Source organism: Aulostomus chinensis, chromosome 4, assembly GCF_037954235.1.
Source record: "Aulostomus chinensis isolate RoL2024-O1b breed Wild chromosome 4, RoL_Achi_v1.0, whole genome shotgun sequence".
NCBI lineage: Eukaryota > Metazoa > Chordata > Actinopteri > Syngnathiformes > Aulostomidae > Aulostomus > Aulostomus chinensis.
Window position 1 is genome coordinate 30,382,200 of NC_141323.1, and position 18,194 is coordinate 30,400,393.

Consider the following 18,194-nt stretch of genomic DNA (forward strand, 5'->3'; position numbering starts at 1 on the left):
GTTGGTTTGATTTGCTTGACAGGTTGTTTGACCTTGCAAATCCATATTTTGGGTTCTGGCTTGTTCTGCTTTTCATGTTGTGTTTGTATTAACGTTCTGTTGCTGAAAAAAATATTTGTCTTTTTCTCTAAGTAAATATATGAGGGTGGAAACTGACTGTCACACCCAGGACACGGGTATGGGTAGTGTGAGACCCAGACATTAAACCACTGATGGCAAAACACGACAGAGTTGCATAAGTTGTAACAATATTTATTTCCCCAGTTGTGATACACAAATATAATAAAGCAGCTATATACAGAAGGGACCAGAGGTCTGTAATAAAATCATCAAAACTAAATAACGAGCTCAAAACAAAAGCATAACTCAGATACAAAGTAATTTAGCAAAATGCAAATCAAAATATTTAACGTTGATCAAACGCGTACATTCTATGTTTTAGCAGTATACTTTCAACAAGAATAAATCAAATATGCATATTCTATGTTTTAGCAGTCACAATACTTTCAACAAGAATAAGTCAATGCACATATCAACCATGGTTTACTCTTAGCTTAATCAATAGAAAGAACATCATAACTTGGAAACAATAGAACTTTTGAGAAACAATATTCACCTCTGGACCTCAGCAATGAGCACCTCACTCTAGCAGAGTTAACAGCAGACTGCCTTGTTAGCCCACTCTCACCCCTTATATACTCTCATGGCCCCTCCCACCAGACAGACCAAAGACCAGTTAAGGGGAGTTGTATTGTTTTCCCAAATTGTTCTGTGTACCTTAACATACAGCAAAGAAACACCATGTCCTTCAATGACCATATATATCTGCTACTTTGCAATAAACAAATGTCCAGTTTCCTTCATTGACCAAACCCATTCACATGTCCATGTACTGTTCGAGTTCCCCTGTCTCCAGACAGGGAATGGTTCGCCCCAATTTGGGCGTAGCCTTCGACGCCTACTTAAAGGCTCCAGCCTCACCCTGACTCTTTTAGGATCCAGTTCAGATCCCTGGTGAGGGAGAAGGCCGTAACCTGTTTGATGCATGGCCTTGCCGAACAAATGTCCTTCAACGTTGCTGGCTGTCTCCGGGTTTGTCCATGCTATCCCACCAAACAACTGTGCACTCATTGAGGTGGGCCAGGGACAAACAGTGACAGTGGGGTCTAGACTGTCACACTGACCCATAACACCATGGATGTTACAATAGTTAATAATATTAAAATGAATAATAAATAAAACCAATCCATGTCAGAGATGTGTTCTAACACCCCTCAGTAATGGTCAGGAAACACAACAACCTTTTGTTTATTTCTATTATTTTCTTGAGGTTCATTTGATCATTTTTTAAACTGAAATCGAGGGTTTACTGACTAAAAAAGGTCCAGAGGCCCACAACAAAATATTCAAATCAATATTTCCATGGATAAGGAAGCCTAACAAGGAAACCAAGAGATGGAAACAACTTGGATAATAGAAAATTGTTTTTAGTTTATTTTACAGCTGATTGAAGACGTGGGTCAAAACTGACCTGTTAACATCAGAGATGGGAACAGAAAGCTAACACAAGAGGAAGGTTGAAGCTATGAAAAAGGAGTTTGATAAAAATCTTGAACTGACAGTAGAAATATCCTTTTGTATGTTTACCTTTGTTGACAGAAGTCACTTTAGCTTGGCAGTGAAAAGAATCTCTGCTAGCTTGACAAATAAGTGGCACAAACTGGGTTCAAGCTGGACTTTGGACACTGGTATCTGCAACAACTCCCATCAACTCCTAATTTGTGTGTACAAAAAAATCATTGAGAAATCAAGGTGAGATCAAAGAAAGAATTCTAAGATCCCCCAGGGATGATGAACAGGCTCTACTGGTGCTTTGGACTCTGTTGATCAGCTGCTGAGTTGCTACTTGATGTCAACATTGGTCTGTTTCATCCTGAGTAGTTTGATCATAGCAGAGTCGCTGCATCAATGATCTGAATGTGGACGGACAGATTGACCCTCCACAGCAGACGCATGTGACAGATCTCTTGATGAGACGGCTGAGTCTTCAATTTAGTCGTCGTGTGTCATGCAGTGTTGAGGAGGCCGGCTGGCTGTGGGTAAAGTGGGGCTCAGAGTTTGTGGAGTTGGCTCTGGACTGAAGGGGGTCACTGATTTGTTCTCAGATGCTACAGCTCAGGTTAGCGAGGTGGTGGAGAAATGAGTGAGAACTCTGCCAGCTGGAGCCTCTTGGGTCCCGGGAGGCTTCACTCCTGGAGGTGGAAATGATGGAGTTTTAAAATCTGCTCCTCTTTCACGCTGACTTGTTTTCTTGGGTTCCCTCTTTTATTCATGTGTGATTTTAATCTCAGCTCTCTAAACCTGAATGGAGCCAGAACCCATTTTAAAAGAGCTGCTCTTTTTAAACTCCTGGAGATCTAGAGGATCCCTGCCATGTTTGTCCAGGAGACCCACAGCACAACAGTCAGTGAATGGGGATGCAGGCAGGCTTTTAATGGAGGTCATTTGAAGTCCCAAGTCCAGTTGGAGCAGAGGGTGGAGTTTGATTCTCCAGGAGTTTTTTGTTGTTGTTTTTTCACCAGTTTCTTTTGATTTGGAGGAAATCGTTCCAGGTGTTTGAAAGAAGGTGAGAGCAACTTTGGAAAATCGAAGCGAAGTAAAATCTGGTCAACTGGACGTAAGTTTTAAACTACGGTACGTAAACTTACGTCCAGTTGACCAGGTTTTACTTCGCTTCGATCTACGATGACCTGGATGAATGAGAACCTACACAGAAAACTTTGGAAAATGTTCAACTGGTGTTTTTAAATGTCTTTGCACCAACAAATGGTGGACAGGACAGCTTTTGAAACATTTTAATGCCACTGTTCAACACTGAATCTGCTGGTTTCCTGTTTTTAGGAGCTGATGGGAGCTGCACAGAGAAGCTCTTTTAGACAGGAACCATTCAGAGCTCCATCCTGCTTCTTCCAGCAGGATCCACAGATCCACCAACACACCAGCTGTTTGATGTGTGGAGGCTTTTTACCAGGATTCCTAGACAGCACAGCTGGACTCACTCAACAGCTAACTTGTTAGCACCGACGAGACAGGAGCGCTTCTATGGTTTTACTCAGTGGTTCAATATTTTTAAAAGATGTCCCATTCAGCCTGTGGGTTTTAGTGATCACTCTTCAGTCTCCTGTTCCGTTTTATTGAAATATTCATTTAAAAGCTCCTGAGAGAGAGAGAGAGGGAGAGAGACAGAGAGACAGAGAGAGAGAGAGAGGGAGAGAGAGGATCAAACTGATCTCAAACTTGACTTCAAAATTCTCTGATTATAATAATTTGTTCTCCTTGATAGATTCATCACTACAGTGTCATAGAGGGTCCATTACTATTGCAGTATATTAAAGAATATAAGAACGAGGTTTCCATCCATGGAAATATAATATTTCATGTATTGCAGTATATTTTCAAAGATATAACACTTTAATGTGAGACTTTAATGTCTGTCTTTGGTTTCTAAACTCTGACTCTCCTGTTATTGGTGCTGACTGAATTCTACCACCTGACAGACTGGGAAGGCTCATATTTGTGATGGATCCATCAATACATGAAGATCTTGTTTCAATGTTATAACATTAAAGCTCATCTTAGTAAAACAATGAAGTTACCTGAACTAAGTTCTTGAAAAAAATGACTGTCACTGACTTAAATAAATCAAATCTACTTCAAAGTTCCTTCTGTTGTCATAAGTCGGCCATTTTAAGTGTACTTGTAGTTCCAGAGCATTCCAAGTGGAGATGATATGAATCATTTTGTTAGATGAACTCAGTTCCTCTGCTTTGATGTTGGTGGACTGAGTGGAGTTTGCCTGAACCTGCTTGAACCTGTTTGCTCCTGCTCAGTCCCTCACTCAAGCCTCACTCAGCCTCAGCAGCACCGCTCCACTGAGGACTGATTCAAGTTCCTCGCAACCAAATACAGAGGAGAGCTGAACCTTCTTGCTGTGAGGCCACAGTGCTGACCACTGCACCATTGTGTCCCCTGAAAATGCCACCAAATTGTTGGGATTTTCTGTAAAAGCAAACATACATGAACATAGCAGCTCCTTCACAGGGCTGGTGGTGCAATGGATAATGGGATCAGAAGATTCTAGGTTCAACTCCTGGCCAGCTTGCTTTAAACTTTATACTGAGAAGATGAAGTGAGAACCACTGCTAAAAGTCCCTGAAATCCTCTCTCAGATGCTAAAGCTCAGGTTAGTGAGGTGGTGGAGAAATGAGTGACAACTCTGCCAGCTGGACCCTCTTGGGGCTTCACTCCTGGAGGTGGAAATGATGAGGAGTTTTAAAATCTGCTCCTCTTTCACGCTGACTTGTTTTCTTGGGTTCCCTCTTTCCTCCTTGTCTGCTGTAAACATGAACACATGCATGGATCCTGCTACCTCTCACATGTTAAGCTGGCACTTGACAGTGACAGCAGGAGAACAAGAAATCCCAGAGTGTCATCAACATTTCCTGTGAAATAAATGACAGAAGCTGTTGAATTTCTGTCAGAACAAGGAGAAAGGAGCCCCAATGAAAGAGTGGTGTGTGTGTGAAATAGAGGACATTGTTCAGTCCACAGACCTGAGCATCGCTGCTCTGACGACCACGTTACCTCCTGGTTATCAGTGTGAAGTCAATGGTGAGGTAGTCAGTTGTTCCTTGTGTTTTATTCCAGAGGCCTGGTAGTTAAACGCTGAATTAAATAATTTTAATTCTTTACTTGAATATTCATGCTGTTTTGCTGGAAATGTTTGACAACTTCTTGCATGTTGGTGCCCCATCACACAAAAAAGGTGCAGTTGTACTCTTTTCACCTCTGACCCACAAACATTCCACCAGTGAACGTCCAGAAATTGAAGCATAAACAGTTCAGCAACAACGAATTCTTCAAATCATCCTCTGAACCGAGAGCCACAGGCTCCTCCCAACATATGCAACACTGCCATTGAACTCTGCTTCAGTGTAACGGTGGTCGAAGGGTCAACATTGAACCTGTTGTATGACTTGAAAATTGTATCAGAGATCTGTGAGCAGGGCTAAATATATGAAAGTGTTGTCATTAACAGGTTGTGCATTTCTGTAGGTCCAAACATATCCTGGAGTCCACCAATGCCAGTTGTGACCTTGTGGGCTCCGGCTCCAGCGCTGTCAGTGAAAAATGACTGACAATCCATTGTCTCCTGGTGAGTCCTGCTGTGTTGGTAGGATGCATCAAATCACTGTGGGAACAAGAGACACAGTGACTGAACTGTAGCCCATCCATCCATCCATCCATCCATCCATCCATCCATTCATCCATCCATCCATCCATTTTCTTCCACTTATCCTGTTAAGGGTTGTGGGGTGGGGGGACCTGTCTCCCCAGCTTTCAGCGTGAAGTGGGTTCACCCTGGAGGGGTCGCCAGTCCATTGCAGGGCCAACACATAAAGACAGACAACCATTCACACTCACAGTCACACCTAGAGTCAGTTTAGAGTATCAATCAGCCTCGTCCTCATTCTCATGTCTTTCCCACTGAAAAACTTTCACACCTGAAGTGTGAAGCATCGATAAAAGTTAATTTGACAGCACAACAGAAAATCCTAGTATATCACTGACATATTCTGTAAAAGAAATGATAGAAGCTGTTGAATTTTTAGAATGAGAAAAAATGTCCCCCAATGAAAGAGTGATGATTCTTTATTTTGATTTTGTTCTTCACTCCTACACAAGAGAGGGAAAGTGTCGGCTGGCTGGGAGCAACTGCCTGCTTCAGAATGGGAGGAGCCTCAGGACTTTCCAGTGAGAGCTGCAAACTTCCACCAGCGCCCACTGCCAGCACGTCTTCATGATGGAGCTGAGAAGAACACAACAACACAAGAGCACTGGAGAGGAGCACAACACTTCTTTGCTTCCTTGCCACTCTCATATCTGTCTGTACCATCTGGAGCTGGGGGGAGGAGCTTCACATGTTTTTTTTCTTGTTTTTTTTTCCAAAAGGGAATGACATGACTTCCTCTGTATATTAGTATATGAACTACTGAGAATGTTCATCCCCAGTTTTAAGTTAGAATTAAATGTTAAGTAGAAAAATCTTCCCTCTTCAATCCTGTCACTCAGTGATGTAAACTGTTTCAAACAAATTCTACTGTTCAACAGTTCAAGTGTTTCTAATGAAGCTGAATGTGCTCTCTTATACTTTCCTCAATTGTGTTTCTTTCATGTCCTCCTGAGATCAAAGACAGAATTCTAGGTACTGTCAAAGCCCTGATGACATCATCAGGAATTCTGACTTTGATATGGAAACTCTTGCTTTAATTTGAATTTGATCTGACTGAAGTTTTAGTTTAGGTTGCATGAGACTGATGCCCCCCCCCCCCCCCCCGTGACCCTTAAAGGATAAGAATAGAAAGTGGATGGAGGGATGGACTTAACACTGAAATCAGCTGATCTGATCCACATTCTAATTTTTCCTTTCCCTCTTTAGGAGTCAATGAGAATAGTAGTGTATATAATAATGTATATACAACCTTGGAGTATCTTTCCAAAGCTTTTAGCATTTCATCTTGTTTCTACTTGTAGTTTTAGTGTCTGGATCTTTTCTTTTTATATCCTGCTGTCTGCTCTTTGCTTTTGGAGCTTCCTTCAACAACTACCAAGCCTCCTGGGTAGTGTAGGAAACATGGTCAAGTTCTTCTTACTTTTGCAGTCACGTCCTGCTCACATTGGTCTGTCTTCATTTTGACTCCTCCCACTGCCACAATGACCAGCCTTTATACACTTGGTGACTGGGGCCCTGGTTGCTGCAGGCCTCACCACCAGCCTGTGGTTGTGAGCAGGGCAGAACAGAACTGACAGTATCTCACATGCAGGACCTGGGTCAGATCCTGGTGCCAGCTGGGGCACCGCTTTAACCTGGACCCCCTGGAAGATCTTCTCCAGGAACTCGCTTTTTTGGTTCCATCAAGGCCTGTGAGGATGGTGAAGAGTGATCCACCACCAGGCAGCACAGTCAGCTGCAGCCATGTTGTTCCACTAGAATCAAGTATGATAGTGAAAGACTGGTGAGTACTTGCTAACTAACACTTCCTGTTTTTATTGCTATTCTTCCATGAATGTGCTCATGTTGGTTTGTCCCCAACCACAGTTTCAAAGCCATGATGACATCTTTCATTAACAATCAGACATATTTTTTCTCTATTTGGACAAATAAGGTTTCAACTGACACGGCTGGCCAACGTCCTGGAGTTAATTCAGCCTGTAGAACCAGGTGCTTGATCCTTCTTTTACTAGGCAGGAACAGGCAGCAGATCCAAGATCAGTAGGTGAAGATGTCTGCTTTGACTGGTAGGAGGAAAGAGAGCAGGAGAGCTGGTCAGAGACAAAGACAGATAATGAAGAAGGAGTGCTGTATTCTGCTAGCACATGCTAGTCACAGTCAGAGATAATGAGTCTCAGCAGGTAAAGATTCATCACTGATTTCAGAAGATAATTGGATGTTCACTGGAAGACTATGAATGTTTGTGGGTCAGAGGTGAAAAGAGTACAAGAGCACCTGTTGTGTGTGATGGGGCACCAACATACAAGAAGTTTTATACATTTTGAGCGAAAAAGCGTGAATCTTCAAGTAAAGAATTAAAATTATTTAAGTAACAATGAGGTCTCTGTAATAAAACAAAAGGGACAATGACTACCTCACCATTTCCACCCCTCTTTAACAGATTCACATTTCAAAACAATCAGGTTTATTTTGTTCCCTTCTTTTAGCAGAGGATGGTTTTGATCCATCAACCTCTGGGTTCTGAGCCCAGCACGCTTCCTCTGTAAATCCATATTTTGGGTTCTGGCTTGTTCTGCTTTTCATTTTGTGTTTGTATTAAAGTTCTATTGCTGAAAAAAGTTTTTTTTGCCTTTTTAAACACACACACACACACACACACACACACACACACACACTTCCAGTGACTAATCCATATTTTCATCACTTAAACCACCACTGGAGTATTGAAAGAGATTCCACATGTTGGTCAACCAGAGAAGCTTCACCTGGTGACGCTCATCCAACCATGCATGAAGGTCAAGCTGCATTATCTGCTGTGCTCATTAGCAGGGGAATTAGCTGAAATGGTCAGTATCAGTAACAGGGTGACACTTTATCACAGCAGTGGACAAACATCAGCATTCATCACACAGCAGCTCCTCTGATCAACAGAACAAGCTGAAGTATTCTGGAGAATGAGGGCATGGATCCCTCTACCTCTCACATGCTAAGCTAGCACTCTACCATTGGAGCTAATTCCCCTGCTAATGAGCACTGCAAATAATGCAGCTTGACCTTCAGATTTGAGGGAAGAAAACCTTGAAACATTCATTCATCTTCTTCCACTTATTCCTGTTCAGGGTCTCGGGGGAAGCTGGAGCCTATCCCAGTGTCTACGGGCAAAAGGCAGCGTTCACCCTGGACCAGTCACCAGTCCATCACAGGGCCAACATACAGGGACAAACAACCTTTCACACTCACATTCATACCTACAGTCAATTTAGAGAATCCAATCAGCCTTTTCCCCAAATTGCACGTCTTTAGACTGTGGGAGGAAGCCGGAGTACCAGAGAGAACCCACACAGGCACGGGGAGAACTTGCAGACTCTACACAAGAAGATACTGCGCCCGAGCCGGTACTCGAACCCAGAACTTTCTCGCTGTGAGGCCAAAGTGCTAACCACTGCACCACCCTGCAGCCCCCTTGAAACATGATGATGTTATTATTTATGTCTTTAATGCACCCAAACCTTTATTTTTCAGGGGTTTTGAGTGGTTCTGGGTCATGAATCAAAATTTGAATTGGACAAAAATTTCATGCAGGGTCACTGGGGCCTCACGTTTCATGTTCTCAACAGATTGAAACTGTAGAGTGTGTGACATGTGGTGTGTTTGTCAAGTTCATCAAGGACAGTAAACATGAGCAGGTCTAGATTCACCTCCATCTTTGGAGGTTGTTGAATTTCCTCCTGAGGACCGTCAGGCTGTTTCCTTACTTTGCTGTGACACAACAGCAGACAGCAACAAGGACTGCTGTAGTGCACTTGGTAAAATCACCATCTGTAGACTGGACCAATATGCTGATGTGATCCTTTGATTAATTTCGGATCAGTCAGAGATCAAAGACTGAAGCAGGAGATCAATGCTCAGCATTCAGAGATCAAAGACTCCTGGAGCGTTGCCCTCTCTTGTCTTTGGGCCTGGATGTTAATGAATGTTTTACACATTTCTTTTTAAGAAAAAACTTGCATGACATTTCAAGGAGTTTTTCCTGCCAATACAGGACAACACCCACTCACAAACCAGTGCTGGACAAGTTCCTTCAAAGCTGTAATGCCTTATTTCTTACTTGTTACTGTCATTTTAAAATAATTGGTTCCATTACGATTGTGTCTGCCAGCGCTTGGTGACTGTACAGGAGGTCTGGGGACCGCAGGGCCACAACAAGCCCATTTCCTCAACTCTCCATTTAGTACAGAGGTCCCCAAGTACGGACCAGTGAGGATAAATGTGATCGTGGAGAAGTCTGTTTGTTCTTCAACTGGTCCAACTTGATGGTGAGATCTGTGACGCCATCTTGTGATAGTGGATTCATTTATCTGCTATTTCAACACATTCAAGTTCATTATCCCTACATGTCAAAATACATTTGGTGTGGAGTTTTACTTTCTGGCCTCAATCATAATGTGTGCATTTATTCTTCATGAACATTTCTCAGCTTTGTAAGTTTATGATATTTTGTCTTCCTCTGTTTTCTATTCCATTGTTGTTGATGATTCTATTGCAGGTTTGAGTTCCCTGTTGACTGAAGCAGAAACAGGAACAAAAAGCTGGAGGTGGTCAGAGCTCCAAGTTGGGACGCTGATATTAAAGTAGGAGATGAACACATCCAGGTTAGCCATCACTCTCAGAACCTGCTACTTTACCTCTTCAGAATGTAGCAGCATAGCATAGCTTCATCTCACCGGTTAGTGGCCCACTTTGATGTCTGGGATATGAGGTTAAAGGTTCTTTACAGCTCTGAATGAAGGGTTTATAAAGTGTTAACAATGCCATGAATAACACAAGCATTCAGTAATCCTTGATAAAGGAGACTCACCATCAAGTTGGACAAGTTGAAGAACAAAAGGACTTCTACACTATCACATTTATCCTCACTGGTCCATACTTGGGGACCTCTGTACTAAATGGAGAGTTGAGGAAATGGGCTTGATGTGGCCCTGCGGTCCACAGACCTCCTGTGCAGTCACCAAGCGCTGGCAGACACTATCGTGATGGAACCAATTATTTTAAAATGACAGTAACAAGTAAGAAATAAGGCATGACAGCTTTGAAGGAACTTGTCCAGCACTGGTTTGTGAGTGGGTGTTGTCCTGTATTGGCAGGAAAAACTCCTTGAAATGTTTTTTCTTCAAAAGAAATGTGTCCTTCTCATGTTGAGCTGTGGCCATCAGCTGACTGCTTTTCTTGCCACTGCCTTGCTGGCAGGAAAAGCCTGAGCAGAAATGAAGAGTGAGTTCAAGGCAGTAGATTTCACTCCATAGTTTAGGCCTTCATCCAGCAAGGAACCATAAATGATGATGTCAGCACTCCTCCAGCACTGCGATGCAGCTTAGAGAGGTCGGAGAACCACATGACTTCTCTCACTGGTTATTGATGTTTATCTGTGTCTATATATAATTTATGTCATGTATATATTTGTATATTAATATGTTATTCATGTTACATAAAACATGTTAAACACGGAACGGCGTGGACACAACAAATGAACTGGTTCAGAGACACGAGGCAAAAAAAGCTGGATGAACTCTTCTTCATTCCAAAAATGACTTCACCCTTGAACACTGACGTCAGGTCATTTTATAGGGTCCTCCATTTTTTCATTTATGTGACGTTGCATATTGGGAAATAATTATAAAAAAATATATATTTTGATGAAAACTATATTTGATCAGGAAAACTACATTGGGTCAAATAAATCCATCGTTCGTGACGGTGTTACTAATTTTAACTTTAGTGCTCTGGTGCTGATTGCCTCATTAAGATCTTCATGAAGAAATAAACTGAGATTTGTAAAAATGTTTTTTTTTTTTTTTTTTTTTTTACAGAGTTGGCAGTTTGAGCATTGAATCTTTTTGTGTTGAGAACAAACCCTCAAAGCCTTCATGTTTCAGTTTGCTTCACAGCTAACAGACAAACACCTCTTAGCCTGGTTCTGGTAGTCCAGGTTTAAACACCAACACAAGGATTTTATGCTGATTTCTTCACATGCAGCTGAAATCTAGACTTCAAGTGTTCATGTGAGGTTACAGCTTCACGCCTATTTAGTTTTCAACAAATATTACGTCACTTTTATGCATTGAGCTCACTAACGAACTTTAGTCTCAGTAGCTGAATCTGTTAGGGGGAAGGCAGTGTGGACCGGCAGGAGCCTCCTACAAAATGCAATGGAGAGAAGAAGAAATCCTGAGGAGTCGCTATGAGATTGAAGTGTTAAAGACGTGGCTCCTTTGGTGGTGATAGGATTTGAGCTATTGACTCTATTTTTAGTTTATTTCAATGTTATTGCAAACATCAGCTGCTCACTTATCAGCTAGCAAGTAAACAACAGTATTGTTCAGTGTGCTAGCTGAAGTAGACCGAGCGGTCAGTTGAGTCTTTATTTCCATGTGTGCTCATGGTAGCAGGGGTTTAGATTTCTAAATGTAACCCTTTTACCACCGGCTCCAATATTAAAACCCACCTTAGGCTTACAGGGAACACTTTAACTCATTTCAAATATCTTGTATGGTAAAAGTCCCATCTGGAATAATTAATATCAATCTAGGGCAATGTATGATTCTCACTCTTAAATATTCAAATGGAGGCTATGGGGAGTACACTTGACCTTTAAACTCTGCTGTAAAGCTTCAGTAACAACACACAAATTCAATGAAACAACACAAGATTTCAGTTTAGAAAATGTATTAAAGGCTTGCAGAAAAACACATTCAAACCTTGAATAAACAAGACTATAGAAAATAAAAAGAAGAACCCCGGGGTATATTGTTTGTCTTTTTTTCAACTGTCTAATTTTATTTCGAGTGCACTCATGTTTACTTTCGTTGGCCCGCTTTAATTGGAGCTCATGATGGAAACCTTTACCAGATCCCCCCGTGTGTCGGTGAAGTCAACAATACCGGACCGCAGCCGATGAATCCCTCGCTCGTTATGGCAGCAACCGTCCCGCTCGCAGCAGCCCGCAGCAACAGACCTCCGTGACTCGGCAGCAGCGGCACATCCTCCGTTAACGACTCTCTCCCGAGGCGACTATCCGAAGCTCCTGTCCCGTCCGTGCAGCGTCGTCTCCCTTCAGCGTGGACAGCGTTAGCCTAGCTCCCGCTAGCTTCTGTAACTGGACTTGCCTGGTGCTCAAAACACAATCGGTGGCGGAGAATCCGACTCACGCACTCCGATCACGTCGGTCAATTACAGTTCACAGTCCGTTACCGATAAAAACTCCTCTCCGACGACACACAGTCTCGAAACTCCGATAACGTTACGCCATTCACACGACGCTCCTTCCTCGCGCTCGTTTCTCCCGGAAGTGTAAACACTAAAGGTCATGAACTCACGCACGTAACCTAACGTAATAGAATTACTTTAACATTTTTGAAAGACATTCACACCCCGTGAAATTACGTTTTTTTGAAAGTTACTAATTTTAAACAAATTTTATTTACATTTTAATATCTTCTTCATAACAAATACTTATTTATGTAAATAAATTTTAGCTTAACCATGAACTGGCATTTTATTCTTAATTTATTCCTGTGAAAATCATGAAATAAATACCACTGATTTATCAGAGTATTACATAAACCTAGGATTAAATTAAAGCTGCAGTCAGCGTTGTTTGGGCCTGAGCCTCCTCCCGCCCACCGGGGCCGAGTAGCAGGGGTCGTCCTGAATCCAGTGATGAATTTTATGAAAGCAGTGGGACTTGTACACTGCAAGCAACTGCTGTAAATTTACTACAAGATTTCAATAGTATCACCGTTTATAAAAATACAGTACTTTGCCGTTAATTCTAATAGGAATCTGTTAAATTACACCCCATGACTGTTTAACAGAACTATGCTGTAATGCTAAAATACAGTACTTCACTGTAAATAAATCAACAGTATCTTTGCCTTATGGACGCAAGGAGAATCTCCTGATCTGCATGTGAGGCAAGAGCCTTGGTTTTCGTCATCCATCTCAATCTCAATCATTTGGTGAGTAGCGATTGCATTTATTGTAGACACTGGCGCAAAGTCTGTAGGCCAGTGGAGGCTAAGTGAAGTTTCCAGTTTGTGTGGCGACACACACGAGTGGGGGGTGCACTTATTAAAATATAATAGTGACCAAAGCCGGACAACGCCACCTTGGGAATTTTGCCCAAGGAAATAGTTAACGTACCGACCAAAAGGCATTCACAGGTTCATTTACTAATTGGCAGGAGATGTGGTTCCATGACAAAAATATTTTACTGTAAACAGGCCAGCAGATTAAAAAGAGAACAAGAATAAATCTAAACAAGTCTGGAGCTTACCAGTGGGGGGGAGGGATCCCAAGACAGAAGACACCCTGATCAATTGGGACATCACATTTAAAAAAAAAAACCCACACATGATTAAAGCAAAACAGGGGTGCACAGCACACAAGAGGAAAAGAGACGCCAGGACCGTGAGCTTCCAGTACCTGAAACGAAATGACAAGAATTATAATTTAACACCAAAACTAAAAAAAACACAAAAACCAGAACAAAACTCAAACCACAATTTAAAAATTAATTCGAGAAACAAGATTTAATTATTAAACACAAATTAGCAAGGAAAAATAATACAACCCAAAATAACCAGAAACGAGTTCATTTCTCCATTGCTAGACCAGGGAGCTAACGGATAGCCGTCCAGCAGCTTGCTACACCCTGAAGCCCAAGCGGAGGAATGGGAAACAATGCAGATCCAAACCTTCAGAGCACCATGAAGGACAGTTCAGTGGCGCCACACGGTGGACATCAGGATCTGGCAGACCCTGGTTAAACAAGGTGAATTACTGAAACAACCTCCAGTTCAACACACAGCGGATTCCAATTCGTTAACACAGAAGCAGAGCACTCCAGTGAACACAGTAAACAGTGAACAAACAAACAAGCAAAACATGTGTAGATGGCCAGTAGGTCGCAGAACAGGCTAGTAGCAGAGCAGGCTAATAGAGCAGGAGCCTGTAACAAAGCAGGGTAGTCTGTAGCAAAACAGCAGCCAGCGCAAAGCAGGGTAGTCTGTAGCAAAACAGCAGCCAGAGCAAAGCAGGGTAGTCTGTAGCAAAACAGCAGCCAGAGCAAAGCAGGGTAGTCTGTAGCAAAACAGCAGCCAGAGCAAAGCAGGGTAGTCTGTAGCAAAACAGCAGCCAGAGCAAAGCAGGGTAGTCTGTAGCAAAACAGCAGCCAGAGCAAAGCAGGAGCATCTAGCAAAGCAGGATAGTCTGGCAAGACAGCGCCCGGTAGCAAAGCAGCAGCTAGTTCTTCCTCAGTGTCACGGCTCACCAGCTGTGCCAATCAGGTGTAGATCGCACGCATGCAGAGCAAAGGGTTTCACTGCTAGTATGCTGTGGCAAACAGCCTCTGCACGTCAGATGGGGGGGGGGGGGGTGTTTCCCCACTAGCGGCGATTAAGGGACCGTGTCCCAAAAGCCGGACGCCTACAATTAAACATGTGAATATGAAAAACGTGCATGATCAGCATGCAACACGAGCTACAGGGAGCTACTGCTACATACCAGCACAGACGGTGGCGAGAAGGCAGACGTGAGGCGATCAGAGGCGGAAGCGAGGTGACCAGGAAGTGGGAGGACCGCGGACCCCAAGAGCAAGAGATTGACCAGGTAGATGCTGCCCCTATTTATAGAGCAGCGCCTCACACTGGTTGGCTAATGATGGTACAAGCCAAGTCAGGCATCACCAACCAGTCTCACTGCTAGGATGGGACCTCTCATCCTGCCACATTTGCATTGATAATTACACTCGGTGCACATCATGCTAGCCAGATTTAGCAGCTAGCCAAAATGTTGAAAATGCTTGCAAATTAATCCAAAAAACACAGAGAGTTGACTTTACTTTTTACATCTCGAGCCTCCACAAATTAATGTGTGCGACATCTGTATTTTGCCTGTGAATTCATGAAGCTTTCTGATAGTCTGAACCATTTTACAGTACACACAATATACGTGTCACACAACAGTTAAGTCGGTTCATATTAAGATGAGTGCACACTGACTGTGTTTACATGCAATTACGTTCCTCCATCTTGTGCTAGGCTACTGCTCTGGCATGAGTCTGTCTGATGGCATGATTACAGTGTACTTAAGGCCATAGATCAGAAGCTGTGGTTGTATTTGTTTAAAAAAGAGTGGTTTTAGCATCGTTCAAGTGCCTGCTCATTTGTGTTGATTTTTCTTTGTCTCTGACATTGCCTACAGATGCAGGAGCCTATTTTCCAGCTGCCCTGATCCTAGTAAGTACTTGCCTGTCCATCACATTTCACAGTTAATCAGTTATTTTTTCAGACCTCAAACATTGAAATAGACAACTATGTTATCTGGTCAAAGAAGCTGTTTTTTTCTTCTTCTTCTTCTCTTCTCTTTTCTCCCTCTTTTCTTGGATCTCCAACACTACATCTACATGTATATATTTGATGGCTTATAATGTCTCATTCATCTGAGTGAGTTCCAACACTCCTTTTTTAGGCGCTTCATTGGAATAAATCCTGAGAGTGTCTGCATGTTTTCCCTGTGCTGGTTCTCTCCAGGTACTCCAGCTTCCTTCCACAGTCCAAAGACATGCAAATGGAAATGCAACTCTAAATTGACCGTAGGTATGGCTGTGAGTGTGAATGGTTGTCTGTCAATATTTGTTGGCTGCGGTGGACTGCGATGGACCACTGACCTGTCCAAGGTAATGTCCCCTCTGGGATAGGCTCCAGCCCCACCCTGTGACCCTTAACAGGATAAGCGGAAAAATGGATGGATGGATGGACGGATGGATGGATGGATGGATGGATAGATGGGTGGGTGATCACTCACAGGACTGTGAGTCTCTCACTCTGACCACTTCATGCTATGGGACTTACACTGACGTAACCTGATTAGCTCAGTCAGTCGAGCATGAGACTCTTAGTCTCAGGGTTGTTGGTTCAAGCCCCATGTTGGGTGTTGATCTTAAACACCACTGCTTGTCCTCTCAGTTTTGAAAGCTTTGTTTGTAAATTGTCAGAAAAATCAGTGAATAAACAATACAAACTTAGGCTTTGTCAGAAATTCCATGCTTCCAAACTAACCAATATGAAAAAAACAAAAGGTGAGACTTTTTCATGCATTCGAAAAATTTGTATGCGCTTCATTGTATCCGCTTTCTATACTTCCATGCATCCCAGCTTATTTCTGTTAAGGGTTGCAGGGGGAGGCTGGAGCCTTTCCCAGTGGCTTTCAGGTGAGAGGCAGGTTTCACCCTGGACAGGTAGCCAGTCCATTGCAGACAGAATACCCACGCAGGCACGGAGAGAACATGCACACACCACACAGAAAGAACCTGTGCTCGAGCCAGGACTTGAACTTGCTTTGAGGCGACACTGTTAACAACGGTACCACCGTGCCACCCATTGACTGTAACACATTGTAAACAATATACACTCTTGTTATCATACAACATGTAGCCCTGTACAAAAATCAAATAAATTACATCGCATAAAAAGCATAAAAAGATGTGTTAAAAAGTTCAAAAATAAATAGAGTTCATGATCTTTAAAATTGGTTATAATGTGAGCAGGTTAAAAGCATAAATATAATATGTAACATTTAAAAAGTAAAACTATTTACAGTTAAAAAATAAATTCATATAAAGGTCTTTAAGTTCTCTGAGTCTGTAAAAGATCAGTGATCTGAGAATAAGGAGAGGGGAAGAAGCCGTGTTTATATGTAACCTCAATTGTTACCTGTCAATCATTTCATTCCTGTCTTATCTTTGGGTGTATTAAGACCGCAAAAGCCAATGAGAGGAAAGTTACTGTGTAAGGGGTGGGACTAGTGGCTCAGGTTTGTGAGGTGAGTAGTTAGCGCGCATGGGGAGAGAAACAGAGGCAATGATCAGAGAGTTAAGAGGGGAGGCATCATTTGTGTGGAGAGCATTTAAGTTTATTTTAGAGGTCGACGACTGGTGGTCCTGATGTAAACTTCTGTGTGACCTTCGAGAGGTGAATATTTATGCCTGTATTTGCGCTTTATCTAACTGTTATAGTGAAAAGAGACTGGATGTGTACATGGTTAGCGACGTGCTAGCTAGGGATAGCATTCCGTGCTAATGTGCCTGCAAATCGTAGCTTTAGCGTTGTAATATTTTTGGAGCGAAAGTAAAGGTAATGCGAATTCGACACGAGATAATGTTTGATAATTGTGGCTAAATTAAGATAATATGCTTGAAGGAGACGGACATTGGAGAGAGAGAGACGGGTTTCCATCCGATGGCTCTGCTGTTCTGCTGTGCCCTGTCCTGCTGTGTTTTCTTCTTCGTGACTTTCGCTGTCCCGCCATTGCGTGTGAGTGTTTGGATTGTGACTGCCACCGCCATTGCCATTACCATTCAGACTCTCATCCTCCATTCCCGTTCTCCCCCTTCTAATAAAACCCTGGATTTGTGAGGACTAACATACACATACACATGCACTTGCTTTTATTGTGTGCTCAGCTGCGAGTGAAGCGGCCATTACAGTTGTGAAGCCCCGACCTCACACGAGCTTCAATAAACAGGCCTGAAACAGGTAAAAATTAAATTTAAGGTGTTTCATATGAATGTGTGTGTGCCCACAGGTAAAATATTGAGTTTTAGTTGTTGTAAATTAAAGAATACCGTTTTAGAAGGTAACTTAAGGATTCTGAAAGGGATTAAATATGATGTATATTTTTAAAAAACAAAAGGGTTATCTTTTGTAGAGGAAACTTTTTTTCCTTACAATTGAGGTGTAAAGGATGACTTGAGGGTATTTTATGTGAAACTATCTAACTAAAAAAGATTTTTATTTTCAGTGAAACGAAAGTTCAGAACCAAGAAAGACACTGTTTGTTTTGT